Here is a 22,062-nt window from a genome sequence, read left to right on the forward strand (position 1 = left end):
CTATAAAATTAATTTCTAATAATTCAGATTCAGACTACTAATGCATTTATTCTCCGCTTCTCATATTGATTTTATCCTGATAGAGGATAATTTAATCGTACATCAAACCTTGAATGTTCAGGGAGTAGGCCTATGGTTTTTATCACTGAACCTTATGCTAGTACAAACAAGTTTTAGTACTCCTCAAAAACGCCAAATTTATAAATCTATTTCTTCAACAACAATTGACACTAAGTTATCAATAATTAATAATCTTAAGTAACTATTAATAATCTCCTCAGTGAAGAGTTTTCCCAAATCTTGCTCATTTCCAATTCAGTAGAATAATCAATTATAAAACATACACAAACAGAGATAGAATGATCCTTTTTTCTGAAAAATAATTGGTTAAATCATGATAGTTTGGAAATTATTTATCTCGAGATAGTTGATACAAATTTTAGATTAATAGAGGTAATTTCATAGCGTATTATAAGGAATTCTATAATAATTTCTATTAGTGAACGATAAGGGAAGCTCTAGCGTTTTCTTAGCTACGAATTCACCAATAGATAAAATGAATTATAATCATTACTCTTACACTTTCTGAACAGTTTCAAGAAAAATTCACTTGAAATTTCTAGTGCATCTAGTAATAGACAGGCCCCAGGCCTGGTGAAATCGGATAATTCGCATATCAATGGAATGTTACGACTTGCTAGCAATATCATCAGCCTTCAATTGGAAAGTCGGATTCTCAACACAAAATAACAATACTGTAAATTGAAGCAAGAAGCCATTCGTTCTATCTTCTACCGCACAAGAATTCGTTCAACCTGATCACACAAAGGAACGTGAAATGATCCAGTTACATTAAATACCTACTATGCATGCCACATTTGAGAAGCCTACTTTGTTCATTTGTGTATTTTGTTCATATCAGTTTTGCCTGATTTTTAAATGCCTTACGAGGTGAAAAGAAGGAGGTGGTGGAAAGAGAATAGATGGTGGGGAATGAGGACTAAAAGACATGAAAAAGAGAGTGAAAAGTAGAAGAATATTATTGATTGATTTTTATCATCATGAAAGTTTCTATAATAAATACTCATACCTACTTTAAACCGATTGCATTCAAAGAGGATAGATTAAGAAGTGGAGAATGAGATGGAAAACTAGGACTAAGAAAAAAACGGAGTAGAAGGTAGAAGGATATTATTGATTGATTTCAACTATCATGACGGTTATAATAAATACCCACACCTACTTTAAACCGATTGCATTCACAGAGGATAGAATGAGAAGCTATTTAGTTCAATTCTCTCTTCTAGATACAATACAATAAGAATAACAACTCATTACTCATTACTCATTAATTTGCTACATTTACTTATATAAGTTGTAAAAAACGTCATAGCAGTAAATCTTCGAAAACAATAAATAGAAATAAACTAATTTTCTGATAGAACAGATAAATATACACATCAATACAGTTGAGAAAAGAATGCGTTTTCAGTACTCTGAATCTCAATTTTATTCAATCATTGATATTGTAGCACCTAAAACAGAATAGCAATTCAGGTATGGTACCCTTCTATATTTGACGACACGAAATTATTCTGAATTGAGTCGTTCGAAGGTGAAAATCATTTGAGTAAATAGAACTTTGGTTGGCCGCTAGTAAACGTAAAGTGGACGACGATGGGAGAGCAAATAGCAAGCAATCAAACAAGTGTAACCAATATAGGCAGAAGATTACCCGCAACAATAATTTTATTCAAGGTGAAAGTATCAACCAGCTCATAAAATGAACAAGTGTCTTTCTTCCAAGCTGCCAACGTCATCAATATTCAATAACAGCTGTGCAATAGAAGCAAATAGACATTGAATAGCAAATTGCAAGGTCTAGCTCTAGCTCATCATGGGCCATTAGTGATAATTTAGCTAAAAAATATTATGTAAATGTAAAAAGACAGGAATTCTGAATTTTTTCAAGGTAAGTAAAATTTGAATTCAATGTTATAGATTGCCGTTAATCGAGTAGTAAAGCAAATAACATAAACAAAATAGTATCTCATCGCTTACAAAAGTAACGAACGCTTGGTGCTCTCGTTGGATGGGTAACCGCCAGTGGCTAGTTTCACCTAGTGAAGACCGTTCCGCTAAGATGTATAGGTGAATATGTAAACTATGTAACTTGTGACTTCCCTGTATTATTAGTTAAAATTACAATTGTGTGTTTCATAAAATTTTACAACTGTGAAACAATCCACAGGGGATTCACCTGTATTACAGGTACATTTTAAAAGGGTTATACAGTGCTTTGTTTCATAAAGTCTGGACTGTATTACACACACACATGATATACAGCTACAAGTTGAAAATAAGAATATTTTTTTATACTTGTAAAAGGTTGAGTTATGATTGGAAATAAACCAATCGAGAGTATGAAAACCTGCGATAATATCCCGTTACAATCCTAAAGATCAAAGAATTTTGAAATTTTGCCGCTATAAATCATCATAATTTTGAGTAGACTAAATTGGAAAGTGAAACTCAGTTAAGACAATCATCACGCACGAGAAGGAGACTGGAGGATGGATTACGAAAACGCTGAAAAGTAAAATTAGAACGAACACGGAAATTGGTTCCATGCACGCCAAGTGGAAATAGTAACAGGTGAGCCCCCCTACCCGCCTGAAGGGCCTTTTACCCCCCCCCCCTTCACAAAAATACAACTCATTCATTCATCCTTTCATCACTGGGGTCTCCCTAAATTTCCCCCCTCAATCAATGGTTTCATGTTACACACAGGTTTCTAGCAACAAAAGCTGAAAGAACATTGTATATTTCTAAGGTACACTATTTTTTTGCGATAGAATATGCTATTTCTCCCATCCAATTGTGTTTATTTGATTATTGTTTATATGTTTATTAGTCTTCAACTTTAGGCTAAAGTTCCAATAAACTAGGTGCTATTCATCTGAAACAAGATATAATGAATGATATAATGCAAATTGCTTCCCGTAATACATTATACTAACAACAGGTGGCTTCAATATAACTAAGGTATCCAACCAACGGTATTTTTATGCCTAAATCTTAAAACAAGCAACAACGAGCGATAATTTTTTTAATTCTTATTTCCACTACGATTTCCTGTTACAAGTCATTCGCTTCTAATTCCTCGTATAAATTATCATTTAATAGATTAGTTTTCCTTACTAAGAATACCACAACAGGTAAATCTGCATGGAAATTAGTTTAAACATATCTTTGCTATTTTCTATTACGGGAATATGGTATTAATTTAGACTTTTCTAAATTTTTATAACAATGTCTTCGATAAAATGCATATTCTCATGAAAAATAGTGTTGTCATTTTTATTTAATTTTCCTATCAAGAATCTGTTAGACAGATGAACCATCCTAATCTAGGCTGAGGGTCTATTAGGCAAGAAAGTTTAGAAATAATTTTGTAGTTGATTTCATTTTGAGAGAATTTATGATTAAATTATTCAGAAGACAATACATTTGTTGACAATATCAGGATATTATAAGAATTTAATCATGGCTTTTATTGATGGGGATACCCTACCTGAAATTCATCCTCGCTTTATAGCCCTGGAAAAAGATGGCTTTACTATTTAAGAATTGTAGATACCCCAGGTAGGTATCTAATAATTAAACAGATAACCAAATCCAAATGATCTTAGTATACTTTGCATATTTTTATGCATTTTAATCTCAGACTCATCTGATTCTCCAGAGCTGGAGCCTAGAGTCCTGGTTCCCCGTAGACTCTTGGAGCCTACTCTTTCTCATAATAGCGAAGTCCTCAGTTCAACGAAGGAGGTACCAAAAAATGTTTAATACAGTTTCAACTGGATAATCATTTATCTATGTTAAAACTCATCCACTAGCACAAATCACATGCCGATAACAATTATTATATCAGGTGATTCGAACAGTAATTTTGCCGGAAAATTCACAGTTGCTGTTCAAAAACGCGTAACAGCTCTTCCGTTGTCTAGTTAGAATAGTTTCATTTGGCTTCGCATGCAATCAGATTTCGAACCCTCAACAGACAATAGATTTCCGCAGTTACAGAAATGATGACTCATTCTGAAAACTAAAATTACAATAAAAAAAGAGATAACACAACCTACTCTAACTCAGTGGACAGCTTCCGTTTTGCATGGCTAATTATTTTTCGTTTCATTCACTCTGACACTAAAACAATCTTACCATCTCATTTTTACTCATTTGGTTTTTAGTTTTATCAGTTAGAACTTAGTCCAGTGGATAGAATATCAAATAGCTGTTCCATTTCGTAATGCGCGGTTTTATTCAAGGATTCACATGATTGGATTGAAAGCGCCTCAAGAATAAACAATAAATTAAGAGTTTTCTGAACTGTCTAAAAATTAAAAATTCATTGATAAACTTCGAATTTCGAATGTATTTCAAGGAAGATGACTTTACAATATTGAAGAAGTAGAATATTAATCAAAGAAAAATCATTTATAGAAGACTTATGCAAAACTAATGACAGTTACTGTAAAAGTTATTATGGACCAAATTAATTACGGTTTCGTGCCAAAACAAAGGTTAACGATCCAATATTTACAATATTTAGTTAGTTACGGATATATTTAAAAAAAACACAATTAATCAGGTTAAAAATTTAAGATAATGTCAAACATATCTTTAGTAGGTACTGGGTTTGAAGTTAAACCAGAGACGTATAATACAAGTAACGGACTAAATTATTTATTACTGACTAAATAAATATTATCAAGGCCACTGCTGTAGGTTATTCAAAATACAATTTCAATTCATGTCTACTAAAATTTTTATGAATAGCAATTGCAAACTTGTATAAGGTATATTCTCTTACAATATTATTTGAGCTGAGCTGTTCGATAACTGGTTTGAATTGAAACTGGTTCATACCTAGACCACAAACCAGAAAAACAACAAATTACTCTCTAAATAAAAATCTCTTCCATTCCAAATGATAGTCCCTTATTTTTCCACACATACAACACTTAGGCCTGGTTGCACAAAAGCCGGTTAAATTTTAACCGTGATTAATTTCACGAGAACCAATCACAGAAGTCCTTTTTGATAAGACGGCTTCTCTGATTGATTCTCGTCTCGTTGGTTAAGTTTAATCACGATTAAAACTTAACCAGCTTTTGTGCAACCGGCACTCATAATTCTAGGGAACGAATAATTTTAACTCATTTCCTTTGTTGTTTGTGTTGTATAGAAGAGAATAATAATATATTGAAACTCCTTATACATAATAAATAGTTTTTGATTGAAAGACAAACAAACAACATGTAAATTTGTGATTGAAATAGTCATTACAAACCTTTTGATTTTCTGAATATAATATCAAGATTGGTTAGCAAAAACAATGCGAATCAAAATCTTTCTTCTCAATCAGGTACTTGTGGATGAGAATACTGCGTGAGGTCTACTGTTCACAGAACTACTAGTAATATTGAAACTCAACAAAAGCATATAAGTAGATTTATAAAACATTATTCACAGATTAGATCTGGTAAAGCTTCACTTATGCCAGAGTTCCATTGTGAATGCAACACTGCCATTTTGAAGAGAAGTACCAGTACCGTACAATTTCCAAAAAAAAAAAATAGTTATCATATTCTATCAATTCCAATTTGATTTGATCAAAGTAGCTCATATCTGGCATAATATTTTTTTACCTTCTCCAAAATGAATCATGCTAGAATATCTTTGAGGAAAGGAATCAAGTAACATTCAAAATATAATCAGAGCGCGATAATGGCTAGATTAATTCCGATAAGCTAGATTAATTCGATCTCCTCGAAATATGAATTTCAGGCAGAATCAAACACCAAACACCAGCAAATTAATTTATAAGCGGCTTTTGCCTGGCAAATGAAATCGAGTCGCCTCGGCTGAGTTCGAAAATAGAACATAGACGAGAAATGAAACAGAATTAAAATCCTGACTTTTTATTCTCTCTCCGAATTTTGTGTATACAGAACTGGACTGTTTTGATTCTCAATTTTCAACAGATTTTGAAGAAAAGCATGCATGACTGAAACTGTATTTGAACATGGAAAATAGTGCAAGAATAGCACGAGTAATGCAAGTGGCCTCTACTGCAATTTCTAGACGCACGACACGATTCTTCTGTTTTAAATTTAAGGATTATTAGGAACTATTTCCTGTTAGAGTAAACCCACATAATGCTTCTGACATTCTGAGAATCTTAGGGATCGCTCTGCTTACCTTACTAGAAGCAATGGACTTTGTTAGATATGAAAATCGCAGTGAATGCCTGTCTATAATTGTTGTTGCACTATCAGTAATACTCATTGTATACTGTCAGTGAATCAGTTATCAAGGAAGAATTCACTAAACTCTCTTATTTCAAGGTTGGTGCAATGTAGCTAAAAATAACGATTAGCTAAAAAGAATGATCAGTAATATAATTTACATTTCATGTACCTGTCCCAGTTAGAAATCTATAAGAACACATTTTAGTTTTTGAAATAAATTTTTGTCTCCAGTGAATAGTAGATGAGTTTTTAATTATGATTGAACATAATATTATGTCCTAGAGTTGGAAGAAGGTGAGGCATCTAACACAAAGTTTATACAGAAATTACTTAGGTCTCCGGTGTAGAGTCAATGTGTTTCTAATAATATGAATATGGTCTGACGTCTGAGCAAAGGGTTCAAAACATCTTTCTCACTCCCTCCGTTCGATAGTAAAATTGCACCTGGACATGCTCGAGTAATTAAAATTCACAGGGGAAAACTAGGAAATAAAATGAGCATGCGTATTAATTAATTAATCAATAGTATGACTACTGCACTCGCTGCTTCTAAATTATATAAAATGAAAAGTTGTTTATGTCTTTGCTGTTTATGTTTGTTTACTTCTACGAAATAAAATTCAGTTTGATGGTATAAACAGAATATTATCAATTTAAGCGAAATTACTTCTAGAATACGAGACGACTTATACACCACAACAAGAATAGATTATGGAAAGGAAATGTCTTAAGAAAGTGATAACGGGAAATAACTAAAAATTGATATTTCCACGGAACTTAACAACAGAATAAAGATCCCACCCTGAGATTTCGAATCCTTAACATTTTTTGAACATCTCTGTCGAGATTTCTGAGATTTGGTCAGATTACTGATTCAGACCAGCTCCACTAAGTTTTTTTTTGTAAGCATCAAAATTACTTCCTTGTGTTTCGATACCAAACAAACCCACTTGAAACCATAGGTGCTTTCCTCCCAACCTCCCAACATCCTTCCTAATCAAGTAAAGTTTCAAGTGAAATTAATGACAAGTATAATTTTGTGAAATTGAACTTTGAAGAAAAAAAACGTTCATACCGTTTGAATGTATGATTTTTAACCGCTGGGTATAATGACTGTAATATTATACTGTGCAGGCTTATCAAAAGTAAGCCGCATGAAAGGGGCTTTCACCTTCCTTGATTGCAAAGCAAAGGAGCTGACTTCCTCTCACTCTTGTTTGATTCATCATACAACGTGGAACATGCCTTTCATCAGCATTTCATTCCATCACTTCCTCTCATCTTCATCTTCTTATTATTATTGTTTCCGTTCATCTTGACTCTGATCTTATTCTTATTCCTCCCTGCTTCCTTTTAAATATAATCTTATTAATCCTCCAGTTCCTCTTCTTCTTTCCTTGCTGAGTGTGATTAGTCCTAAACTTTCGGATGAATAATGGAAGTAACCGCCAGCAGTTAGTAATTTTGAAGTTTTTACTAACTGGCAGCATAGATGAAGGATAAGCGTAAGCCTATATTTCTTGCCTCTGCTGGCAGTTAGTACAGCTAGCTTACAAGTGGTCACCCGGTTCATGTCTGTCACTCCTTCCTTCTCTTTACTTCTTCTTCCACTTTTTTATTTTTCTGTTCACTTCTTCCACTTCTTTCTTCTTATGTTCACTCCTTTTTAACTTCTTCTCCTCCAAATTTTTAAAGAGGGTGCAAACGGTAATGATTATAATAAGTGGTTGAAAGCAAAATATAGATCTACGACAAAATTACCGTCAAGTAGTACTAACAGGACGTAGACTAAAACATGATAGACTAATAATTAAAACTTAGAATGCTGCAAATTTTCTAATTACAAGGCAACAATTATTTTTGTATTGAAATAATCAACAAGGAATAGGAGTAATAACAGCTATTGAACAACTAGCTTCCTCGCTCAAACCACCGCCTACTTCTCAAAAGCTTCAATTCTTTCTCATAAATATTCTAATAACACAGTAATTAAATTGGTAACAAATTATTAAAATATTATTATTTTGATTAGCAGGAACTGTTTCAGTACTAATTAGTGCAATAGTTCCCACCTTTTTCTCAAAAACGTACAATATCATTCACACTAACATCCTATACTATTAAACGAGCAATTTCTGTTTATATATTTAGGTGTTTAGATGTTTTTATGTTTATATCTGTATGTGACCGGATCTCGAAAACGGCTCTAACGATTCACACGAAATTTGGAACAAAGTAGGTTTATGATATGAAAAATCGATTGCTCTAGGTCTCAACCCTGGGATAACTCGCTGAAGGACATTGAAGGATAAATACATTCTTGGAAAAACAGTGGCAATTTTGTCGTCTGTCGATACCGTAATGGAAGAGAGTTAACGAGTGCATGTGTGGGATCATCCAGCTGATCTCACGAGAAGAAAGATTCAGCAAGAGAAACTTATTTTCGTTTATTTCTCTTTTTTTAGAAAACATGTTAACTTCAGAAAGTCCAAAATAGTAACTAGATGCTGTTAGTGTAGAATAGTACATAGTATATTAACAAATATTGTAGCAAACATAGTATATCATTCTAAATCGAATTCATAGTATATCTATTTGTTATTGATGATGTGTTTGTATTTTGAAGTGTGAATAAATTGTTATTTTGATGAGTTATAGTAGCTTAACCAAGATTTTGATTTGGACTGTAGTATAAATTTGAAAAGGGACAGTTTTTGACATAAGCCTGTTGTGCCTCCTCATGTAACTGTAAAACTAATTGTACGACTGAAAAAATAAATAAATATAAACTATAAATTCAATCTTTCGTTACAAATTTTCTATGCTTTTACACTCCAGTGCAAAGCTCGGTCCCCCGATATTATAGTTTATAGAATGTCAAAATACTTATTGTGTGAAATAACAGGACCCGACTTGATAACGAAAAAATGTGGTACATTAAGAAATAATGTCATTAACATCTATACCGTTTTATTAAAGGAAAAAACACTTGGTCACCATTCTTCAATATTACGAAGACGAACTATCACTGGACATATAAGGATATTCTACATTATTCAGTCAATATAATATGAAATCGTCATACAATCGCTAATATCAAGTTGCCTGACTGGCTCAGGTCTGGTTTCAGAGTTTTCAGGTCGCAACTGATCAATTTCAGGGCCTCTGACATGACCTAACTACTGGAATCAAGAAAACAATCAATTGATTGATATGGAATATTACCTACTTTATTGATACTAATCATCACTGAAAAAGGCTTAAGGAAATTGATGAATTTATTGGCATTACAAAACAAATGAGCCAACACAATTGAGAGGTAATTTTCATTGTTCTTAAATCCAATAGTTTACTAATTGGGCACTCACAAACAACCATTTACAAAAGCGCATTGAAGATGTCGAGTAAAAACCAATTACGAATCCTTCAAAATTTGTTGTTGGAAAGAAACCAAGGAGACTTTTCAGTTTGCAGACGATAATGGAAGGCTTTACTTGGATGAAGGCAAATTTGGTGAATAATTTGAAGGCTTGAAAAAATTGAGTGGATAAAAAGACGCTGAAATAAATATTGGTAGATGTTTGGAAGAGAAGCAGTAATAAAAATTTTCTGGTTTTTCATGATAATATTATTAATTGATTATTCAACTACGGACACCATTCTTTATAAAAGAGAGATATGACGAAAACATCACTGGGAATATAGGAAATGGAGAATAAGATTTTACACTAGAAACAGATGTTGTGGAATATCTCCATATTAAGTGGGAAACGGAAGAGATGAAAAAAGATCACTGATGATGATGCCTTAATTATTGTATTGACACTACAGTAAGGCTTAAATAGCCCCCTGTGGATGGGGGAGTTTTGAGTTGAACATCGTACTCAAGAATGTGTTGAAAACCAGAAAACCAGAGACTGCTTGTCGTAGGAGGCGACTAAAAGGGACCTCAAGCCAACTCCAGAAGTTGTCTTGCCTTCAAACCCACGAGATCTGCCCAATTAGAGTAGTTTCGAAGGGGCAAAAAGAAAAACCCAAGAGACCTGAGATGGATGAAACTCCAGGCACAAATGTGGGTCAAGAGGCTGAGTCGAGGGTGGTCGGGCGCCCTAGTGGCAGTTTGGAGTCCCCTCTCTTAGCGGAAGAACCTACAAAAAGGCCAGGAGTGGAACTCACGTAGGATACGAGTTGGTGGGTTGAGAGGCCAAACTCACCACTGCTCAAAGAAGGGCGGCCATTCAGGCAAAAATTTTTTGGGAGAGGTGAGGCTTTTAACCCTGCAGAGTTTCGGAGGGGCAAAAACAAAGACCCAAGAGACCAGAGATGGGTGAAACTCCAGTCACAAAATTAATAATGTGGGTCAAGAGACTCAGCATCTTGGGTTAGCCCCTTGGAAGGGTGGCCGGGCGACCTAGAGGCAACTTGACCACCTCTTCCTCAGCGGTATTACTTTCAAAGAAGGCCAGGAGTGGAACTCACGTAGGTCACGAGGACTAATCAGTCTGAAGAGACTGCCAAGCTTATCACACTGGATTGCAACAAGCAACCAGGTGATGAATGGGATGTTAGTATAGGGAAAAACTCCTGGTTTTTGCAGAGAACTCAGGTATTGGTTTGCTTAACTAACATACTACTTGGAAACACAATAAGCTTCGGTTGACGTGTGGGGTTCTTTGAACCTTTGGATCCTTGAATCCGTCCCTTCAAAAACAATTAACAATTAATTCTGGGGTTAATATAAGTGAAACTGACAACATCTCTTTCATTTTACCTGAATATGTAAATACGAGATGGATATGAGATGTACTGTACTGTACCATCAGCACAACACCACTATCAAGAAACGTTTCTGCGTACTGTTCAACCGCAATCGAATGACAAATTCAAGTATTCTCCAGATATTGAAGACAAAAAGCTAGGAATTGTTGGAACAATATTTTGTTTGGTCTTTTTCGTCGTAAACAATTTTTATATAATCATCAAACCTCGATATTCAAAATAATCGATGATAGATAAGAAAGAAATTCATCTCATTAAATCAACTTTCATATCAATTCTAAAAGTATTCCTCTAATCAATTAAATGTTGACGTTAAACGAGAAATATTTCAGTTTAACAGATTCCCTGATGTGTACTATTTAAAGCCTACAGAAAGAATGTGAACTGAGAGAGATAGAGAATATGAAAGAGAACTAGGAATCTAATAGTAAGGTCATCCAATAGTACAACACTGATAAGGAAGGTAGTAAAAATAGTGATCAATAAAACACTTGTAATTACAGAAATGCCAGATAAGACAAGGTAAGTAAGTACTCTACACTAGACAGACAGCACTTTGAGTAGGTAGTCTGTGCATTGAAACTTTCGATTTAAAGGTAATCTTGAAACTTTTGATTTAAGGTAATCTACTACGATTTTAGATAGTTGCAACCTTCCCAAATCTTTGAGGTTTCTCAAAAAACTACTTCATAATTATTATAATAGTAGACAGACAGGAAAGAGAGAGTGATTGAGGGAAACATTATATGCACGCCGATGAACACAATTGAAAAAATTGATAAATACAATCTCAGAATCTCTTTCTAAAAAAAATTGTAATTCAGAAGAATTCTCCCACGGCCAAGGTCAATGAATAAATCGACATAAAATTGTAAAGCCTTGAAAAGGCTAACTCCGGCCGAGGTAACACACAAGTAGCCTGCTATTAGCCTTGATAGCAATAAAACGATGCGCTAACCTAATCTAAAGAGCACCCGTACCAGTTTGTACTTTCATCCATCCAAATTATTATTATTTTCTCTTATGTTCTAATTTCACTCAACAGTCAAAACTCTCACTGCATCATATTTTTCCACATATTCCTTGAATGAGAACTTCATAATGTTAACTTTCACTAAAATTATTACTGTATCATTATCTATTTTTATAAGTCAGCCACTATTAATACCGGATTCACTTCCCAGGGTGATTAGTTTGGTATTCCTCTCCTAATTTCCTTCACGAAATCCAAGTTTGCATAGTGAATAATTTACAGTATAATAGTCTAGATGCCTACGTACTAAGAATCGGAACCAACTTACTCTGTAATTTATTTATTGAAATAATCAAGCTTCCAATTAATTCTAAGTTTAATAGAATGCAATGCTCTACTCTCTACTGTAATACGAATATTATGGAATTAAATAATTTTCATTGAAAATTCATTTAATTTACTTCAATTCAAATATAAATAGCAATTCCCAAGTGGGAATATTACTCACAATAAATTATAGCTCACATATGCTTTACAAAGCTATTTTTGCATATTTTCCACATGACCACAAAATTGCGATCTTCTCATTGGTAAGCTTGTAAAGTCTTTTTCATACCTTCCATTGCTGTCGCCATGACTCACATTGGCTAGCTCGTGATTGGTTAAATTCACTACTCAGCACGCATTGGCTGTTGTCATGTCGACGCAATCGCTACTCTCTCATTGGTTGGCGACTGGTAAATTCTCCCTTTGACCGTTTTCATGTCATCTGAAATGCTGCACTCTTATGATTGGTTTCTTTCTCAATTACTCAACTCTCATTGGAAGTTATCATGACGACGCAATCGGTAAATATTCCATTGATTGGCTTGTGATTGTCCATTAGGCCGTTGTCATGGCAACTGAATTGCTGCTATCTTGGTGGATGGCTTGTGATTGGTTGAATATTCTCTTATCCAACTTTCATTTGACTGCCAAGATACAAAAATTATCTCATTAACCATATCCCCCAATCATCAAGGCCCATTAGGAATTGCTCATATATTTGCCTCATATATTCCTCACGAATTGCCTCATATATTTTAACATTTTCTTTCAAAAAATTTTTTTTATAGTGAATGAGAATATTTCTTGACACGAGAAAACGATATTCATCATCGTGATAAACGAAACAATGAATTTATTATGAAGAAACTATAAAAGCTATTATCAACCCTAAAAGTACAATCACCACATGTTCGAAATTAAATCTAAAGCTGCCAACACGATAAAAAAGGAATATAAAATTTGTAACCTATGATGTCAATTTATTCCAAAGTTTCAATGAAGTAGGCATTGATATGACATTCTTGACAATAATTCAAGAGTTAATCATTCCTCGCCAAAGGTTATCAATCAATAAAAGTTAGTATTACTGACTGAAAATCTTTACTCATACAGAAAGAATCTGGGTTTATGGACCATAAACTTACAACACATTCCTTAGCGATGTGTCAAACAGCATCCTTTATCAGACATGATGAATCTTTCCAAAAATTCAACTCTAATCGAATTCACAACTGAATCCCATACAGTAAATATTAAACGGTGTTTTACTCTAATTACAACTTTACAAATCTTAATTTTTCTTCATTTATAACTGACGCCTATTTTCCAAAATTTCGTACACTTTACTACAAGGAAAAACTTTACTGATCTACGCTTACAAAAATGAATACATTATTTGGGTAATTTTAATGCACGAACTTATACCTCAAATTGTTTTATTTCTAAAGGTATCCATGAAGTTCTAAATTCATTATAATAAACGAATCTACAACAATGGTCTATAAATTCTGGCATTCGTAAACAAACTATCATCAGTGATAAGATAAGAAAAACTGAAGCATCTTCCAAACACTCCTCAGTATAAATTATAACGGTTGAGGGTTGTTAAATATAAACGATTCTTGCTAATAGTGAATGCAGATATGCAGAATATTGTAAACAAAAAAATTACTTATTGCGAACCACACACAGTGAAGAGGAAAGTTTACGAAGCTTATCTCAGACATTTTCTTCGCTTAAAAGATCTGGAAATCGGACGCTTTGAAGGATAAATCAATTACTAGAGATTTATGTCTAAGGAATCAGACCCATGTGTAAGTTCAGTGTATTTTCAAACACTATTTACATAGGATTCAAGGGTGAGGAAGAACAGTTCCCTCTTTCAAGTTGAAAGATTTAAGAAGGCAATAAGTCCAGAAAAGAAGTAGGTTTCATTTATTTATTTTTACAAGAAGTAAAACAAGTTCTCTACCCGTTTCATATAGTCTACTCAACCCTTGCTTGAACCAATTATTCCAGCTCAATTTAATTAAAATCTCAATCAGTACATCTAATAGAAACTTGTGTTATGAAATGAATAATAATTGGAGAAGAGTGATTGGAACATGAATTCAATCAATTTAAAACTAATGAGATGATCAATGGCCATGGATCGATGCCTGTGACATACCTAAAAGTATGATTGCTTCATTGGACAAATAAGAGTGCATTATTAGATGCCTGTGCGTAGGCTGATTACTATCAAAGACTGCATTCCATTGAATGGAACCTGTTGCTGTTCCTGAATTGGTCAACCTACCTTCTGTCTTGATCCGTTATTTTAGTGCACTATCATACAGAACACAGTAGAGTACGGTATGTTGCTGAACCATAAGCCACCACTTTTACTTCCAAGTACAGTAGAAAAAACCTTCTTTTGAACGCATCAAAATAAAGGTACTTTGTACCGAGTTACATCTTGAAAGGTATCTTATTTGGAAATTAATTTGCTTAGAAAATATTATAGTACCTTCATTCGGGTTGAAAAGATTTAAATAAAAATAGGAAGAGCTTTATCTATCTCATAATAATATCAAACTTTTTTTTTGAAGTCAAGGAAGCAAAAATTTAAAATATATTTTCTCGATATCTTAAGAGGAACGTCCTACTTCTACTATCAGCAACAACAGAATATCGTAATACTCTATAAAGAGAAAATCAGACTGAATTAGATCGGAGCATGGATTGATATCTAGCAATCTTCACTAGAATATAAGTGTTTCGAGCCTTACATAATGTGAATAGCATAAATAAATAATTATAAAAGTTAAGTGTAGCCTAATAATACCTATCCATTTATCCAAAATACGAATAATTTGGGGTCTACGTAATTTTCTGAATTAATGCAGCTTGTTTGGCGTGATTATTATTCTGATTACTTCGAATTTATGTTGTTGAATAGAGCATTATAGCATGATATTGATAGTTAATAGCATCACTATAGGATCATTATTATTAATTCTGGGACCTATCGTGATTGCAGCAGCATTATTTCACAAGTATGTCACTACATCGAATAACTAGAGAGAAAGGAGCAGAGCGAGTACCAAGAATAGAAATAGTTGCCAATAACGAAGAAGACACGATTCTTTGCCCACAAAATGCAATAAAGGAAAGTGTATGCAGTCCTTACGTCCATCCTTGCCTTGTCATAGTAAACTCGCCTGACCAGTCCTGGAGAAGACAGCCTTGTACTTTTTGCATCCATCTCAAACAAGGTTTCGCGAACAATTTTGGACTTATCTCTTTTCTCTCAACTTGATATGAACTGAGTTGAGTGCTATTCAAGTCCTACTCAAGCGTCTCAAAGCACTCAACTTTAGAGGGCAAGATGGCGCATTTGTTCCAGAAAAATCAAGTTTGACTTGTGAGTTCTGTCTCGAGACCAAAGAAAGACATGTGATATGTTGCAAGACGATCAGGTCTATAATCTGTACTGTATTTAGAAATTGAAGTAAGGTATGAATTTATCAACGAATGTAATATAACAATTTATACAGTAGTCATCAACAAATTGAGACATTCTAGAACTATTTCCTGTTTGAATTAATTTGTCGAAGAAATTTCAAGGCAATAGAGATGGAAAGGTGTGGGACTTTCTCAATAGGACCAATATTGATTTCAAATAGAATCATTTTACGTCATCACACAATAATAATAAGGCTCATAATAATGATAACCTTCATAAAAAATTATTATTGGGAAATTAACCATTGAGGTACAGAAGCTGGGATATTTAGAACTCATCTAATCAAGATATAAGTAAACAGATTCTATTCCTCTCCAAGTAGGAGTAGATAATAATCGTGAATAGACAGTTGAATCAAATAATTTTGAAAGAAATTTGCGCACTCATGTAATGTGTATTTCTAAATTCTATGCACGTTTACACAACTTTGGGCCATCTCAGTTCGAACGGAGCTAGATATAATCAGCAGTTGGTTTAAACTCGAAATGTAACACATTACAATAGATGCAACTATATTATATATTCATGTGGAAAATCTAGAATAGAGATGAACTTTGATGGTACAGTTTGATTGCAATTCAAATAAGAAATAATGCACACAAACACAATAGAAATATTCTACTCTCGAAAAAGGTGACTGAAAAAAACAATATTATTATTCTTTAAACATTTGCAAGCAGTATTCATAAATTTATTTACATCACATATTCATTTCTTCGAATCGGTTTCTTCAAAACAAGGTAGTGAATCAAGCTTTTGAAAACGATGCTTTCAATTGGACTATTGTTCTTTCCGTAAGTTTTTTCATTAACACATTCCTATAGTGGATTCCGAAGAAGAGAACGACGTTTAACCATAGAGAAACAATAGCGTAAGCATATGAAACGAAGTAGAGAACGAACTGTTCTCTACTGAAAAGAACATTGAAATTCAGCAGAACAATTGAAACGATACTCAATAAACAAAAAACAGAGAAGTGTTGGAGTTTTCTACTTTTGCATTTGCATGAAGAGAACATAGTTACGACTCATTGCAAGGAAAAAACAGTTATTCTTTTCTATTCATCACTAGTATTTAGGCCAAACAAAATTATACAATAGTCTATAATAAAGTAGAATAGAATACGTCAAATACAATGAAATTATTTACAGAATAAATAATGAAGAGGAAGGCACCTGTAATGCCAACTAAATCAATAATACATTACAGTAAAAAGAATACAATGATAAATATTCTATTAAATAAGAAGATAAGACTTACAGATTGAGCTCTTCCATAAGAGGATAACATTTTGAATCAGTCAATCCATTCTTCCAACAGTACCTGGAACAAAGGGAAAGTAAAATTAGTTGTTATTCAAATAATACTAAGTAGAGAAAACTACTTACTATAATGAATTCTGTATTCAGCTGTATTCTGTAATAATGATCAATTCAGAGATTGAAAAACAGTTATTGAATAGAAAATAAAACGTGTATTACAACAATCATAATCATATGATCTCAGTTCGCCTTCAAGTTATTGTGGGCAACAGCAAACCGGAGTTCTAATTTAACAATATTATTCATTATCTTGAAGAATAGCAAGAATGCAGTGAAATTGAAAAAGAGAGCACATAAAAGCTCAAATGAGCGCCCATTGTTTAGTCTACTGCAGTGGCTTTACAATATTCTAATGAGCAAGTTGAATTTGTAAACTTATTTCAAAGTCATTTGTCATTGAAATTAGCTTCAGCTCAGTTTTGTGAAAAAGAGAGAGAAAACAATGAATGGATTGTGTTTGAGCCAAGAAAACTTTTTTTAATAGGTTGTGTTTTCATGGAAATTCAGTAGTAGTAGTAGTAGTAGTAAAAATATACTTATGAATCCCGTAATACAAATACATCTGATTTCAAGCTACCCATCCGATGTCACTAGGCATCAAATCTGCATCACTGTAGAAATCTATCTGAAATCTATCTATAGAATATTTATCATTGTATTCTTTTTACTGTAATGTATTATTGATTTAGTTGTATAGTAGAACATCTAAGCAATATGCATCTTAGCACTGTGGAATACAGTCAGCAGTTAGTTTTAAAACTCTCATTTTTAATGAAAGATTCCCCCAGTGATCTTCATTTTATGAAAAGTATCTTTCAAGAGTCTCATTCTTCTTCTTCTTCTTCTTCTTCTTCTTCTTCTTCTTCTTCTTCTTCTTCTTCTTCTTCTTCTTCTTCTCTTCTTCTTCTTCTTCTTCTTCTTCTTCGATGGCCCTGCAGCCCAAATCGAGCTCTGGCCTCCTCAATCTTGCCTCTCCAACCATCTCGATCCCTTGCCTCCGCCCTCCAATTTCTCACATGGGGTATATTTCTTGCATCCTTCAAGACTTCATCCTTACATCTCAGCCTTGGTTTTCCGACTGAATAATTAGTTAGAATAATTAGGCCATTTATTCACCAAGTTTCGTTTTTAAAATAATTCTCGGTTGGTGAAAATTCGGATAATCTATCAGATTAGCAACAGGGAAAACATTTTCCTGTTCCCAAGACAGTTAGGCTATTTTATGAGTTGATTACTAACCACCACAGTCACAGTATTAACTAGCTACTTAGAAAATTTCCTTTCATATTGTGAAATATCAGCACTTCAAGGTGGAATATACTTTACCTATATTTCGAGCATAGAATATTCTCTAAAAACAAAAAGTGGGTTTCCCTTTGAAGTTGGAATTTTCCAAATTACTACAACTTGAGAAATTTCAATCACATCGGTTTTTCATAACGAAACTAATCACGCATTAGTGACGATAAGTGAAAAACGAAGTTTCGAGAGAAAGAGATAATGGATTGTGTTTTACTTGACACGATTAGCTTACAAATTACCAGATAAGAGGAGTACCCATTCAGACAACACTCGAACTGATATTCTCTTATTTGGGCTAGAATGAGCTTGGAAGTTTTAAAACGAGAGTAATCGATAAAAATCACAAAGTAACCTATTTCACGTATATTATAATATTCATTCCCCAAATATCAAGCTATTATCAATTTTGTCTACAATAACATAATGGAAAACAACAAAAAAATGTATAAATCTATTTGTATTAAATAATGATTATGTTATTCTATTATTCTACTTGATTATCTCAATCCATATTATCAATGATTCGTACTAATTATTATACGATACAAGATACATAAGAACACTTGCCGTACTTGACAATATAATTACGATTATCATCACGATGTGAACAGGAAGCAAGGACATCGAGACATTTCCTGTTGAAGTTATTTGAAGGAAGAAGATACTGTACGAAAGGAATTACAAGATTGGCCTCTTACAACTCCTCACTATAGAGGTATAGTATAAAGCTCCTTCCTATCACAATAATACTTCCTATATACTCAATCCCAAAAGTTCAATTACAAGCATCAATGCAGGCTTTTGAAACATCAATGACTACTGAATGCGCAGCAACTGGAGAGAGAAAAAGTAGACTACTTTTACACTACAAACTACACGACTGAATGGTGAGTGAAAAGCAACAAATTATTGTACAATCTATATAATTATATAAAAATGAATGTCTATATGTGTGTTTGTTCCCTATAGACTTGAAAACTACTTGACAGAACGGCATGAAACTTTGGGAATATGTTGTGTGAATATTGGGGATGGTTTCTGACCAGAAATTTGAATAGGGGTACTAATAATTATTATTTATTAATCCATTTTACAGACCTATGATTTCGAAATTGTCGGCCGAGCGGCTACCGAAGAACGAAAAGATGATAATGATTCAAGATCATGTTGTGATAATTATGATACCAGCTGTAATAAACAGGTCACCCGTGTTTAATACGGTAGTTTGGAGATGAAGTGTAGTTGATTGGTACCAGCGGTAGATAATGGTTCATTAGAAGACCTATACAAATAATATTATTATCCAGTAGCCTACCCTATCATTGAGAAACTGAAAAATGTTGGAAAAAATTATTCACTCCATGAAAGAGAGTTGTTCATATTGCATTCAATAATTATTGAAGAATGAAAGAATAATTTACGATTTTTTGAATTAAGCTTAGCTTATATTCATCCTAAAATAGAAGATGGAAAGAATATGGAATTCTGTGTGATTCATCGTATATCGCATATTTCCTGGACCATTTATTGACAATCAACAACCATGAAAGCATTGTGCACATGGGAAGTATTTATTGAGATGTAAATGAAAATATTGATTATCAGATAAATTTTATGATTCACCAAATAAAGTCAAGTGTGACATGTGATAGATTGTCTTTTTGGCGGTACGAAGTTCGCCGGGCCAGCTAGTATATGTATAAATATTAAATAGAATCATAAATACGGATACAGATTAATGCTCTGAACATCATCAAGGAATGTAGGATCCATATTACAAGACACTGAACAAAACTTACATAAACCGTACTGTAGTCCTACTCTAAAGATATCTCAATTTGTGAAGTTAAGTTTCGAAAGACCTCATCAAATATTAAGACTGACCCCATTGAGCTCACCCAGTGCTCTTAATAATGACAGGTCGACTTTTAATAGCAGTGTCCTCATTATTGTTAGTTTAAAAAGCATCCAGGTTTATCTCTACCTCGCACATAGATAAAATGAACCCAATATTGGTCCTATTCTTAACAATTTCTATTGTGAATCATTCAAATCTCACCCTACTTCGAAAAGAAGAAAAGCAGACTTCCCCAACAAATCGAGTCGCAGTTTTCCAGCGATGACGCAGTTTTAAATAAATAATAGCAAGGCTGAACGTCGGTGATCATCGCTATCACTGTAAGATCCCTAGCACTGCAGCACCCTGCAATTTTCGCTAGAAAATGCACAATGCACTACATAAGTACAGTATTCGCCACTCAAGTATTGAGTGACAATACTGTAATTTTTACCGACAACCCGCATCAATTTTTCAGCGAATTGCGTCAAGTGCAACCTCATAACAGTTCTGGGTTCTCTCATTCATAAATTATTATTGAGACGATTCTTAAGCCACCACTCTAGCCTTCGACTATCGGCCATAAAGAGGGCAAATAGAATAGAGAGAAGGTGATCGATGACACTTATTACTACTGTATTGCCAGCTACTAACACCAGAGAGTATGAAAAGTACCTTGTCTACTCTATGTCTACCTCTTCAAACTTTTATTCACCTTCTGTCTTCATAATTCCCATCTTTTCTTTCTTATGATTTTAGAACCAGGAGGTTCTTATTTGGAAAGTATTCTTATTCACATTTTAATAAGCATATTATAGAGGTCTCTTATTTAATTCCCTTTATCCTATTTTTGGGTTAATTCAAGTAATTCTATACCTCTCACGAATCACTTCTCTTACATCATTTTCATATTTATATCCTTATTCCCTTATACTCGTATTATTTCCGTAAATTCTAAATGAAAACACAAAGATATAGTCAAATATCATGAATTTATTTACTTCAGTCAAATATCACGGTGTCACTGAAAATGATGCCACAGGTGTTGAAACATGTTTTCTGTTACTTTCCAAAAACATTTGTGATATTTGACTACATCCTCGTGTTTTCCTTAAAAATAAGCCTCTTTTCACTAAACTCATCAAACACTGTATCAGTCGTGAATTCTCATTTGAACTTTGTAATTCCTTTATAGCTCTGATTTTATTACTTAGTAATCTCAAGTTTATCACATCTATTTTCTTGCTTTATCTCCACAACTCCGCTCTAAGATTCCTCTTGTTCTACTTCCTTCTCTATCCTCCTCCTTCTTCTACTTTCTTCTCCTTCCACGTTTTCTACTTCTTTATCTTTCCTTCTTCTTTCTCTAATAATTCTACTTCGTTCTACCATATCTTCTTCTTCTTCTGCTTCCTCCTCCTCTTCGTTCTTTCATCTCTTCTGTTTCTCATTACTTCTCCCTCCTCTTGTTTTTCCTTAGTCTTTCCTTGTCTTCTTATTCTCCGCTCTTCTTCTTCCTATTGTTCCTGTATGTCCTTCCAGCATTTATTAAATTGTCACTGACCAGAAGAAAGTGTGAAGCCATCCGCGTCACAGTTTCACATCGATTCTTGAGGAAGCCGAACAATGCTCATTACTGGCGAATAATTGATGAATTTATTGACGATGCCACTTCACCGTTTGCTAATCAACCAAGT

At 33.6% G+C, this 22,062-nt stretch overlaps 1 protein-coding gene across 3 annotated transcripts in view; it reads right to left on the reverse strand.

Moving 5' to 3' along the window:
• Positions 1 to 22,062, reverse strand: part of LOC111044338 (beta-1,3-galactosyltransferase 5-like) — a 61,486-nt gene that overhangs the window by 31,606 nt on the left and 7,818 nt on the right. The window contains exon 2 of one of the 3 annotated variants that reach the window (XM_039430265.1): positions 17,165 to 17,227. The exons of the other annotated variants lie outside the window; for them this stretch is intronic. The gene's annotated coding sequence lies outside the window, so the exon portion shown is untranslated. The remainder of the gene's footprint in view (positions 1 to 17,164; positions 17,228 to 22,062) is intronic. 3 annotated transcript variants of the gene reach the window in all.

This window comes from Nilaparvata lugens, chromosome 6, assembly GCF_014356525.2.
Source record: "Nilaparvata lugens isolate BPH chromosome 6, ASM1435652v1, whole genome shotgun sequence".
NCBI lineage: Eukaryota > Metazoa > Arthropoda > Insecta > Hemiptera > Delphacidae > Nilaparvata > Nilaparvata lugens.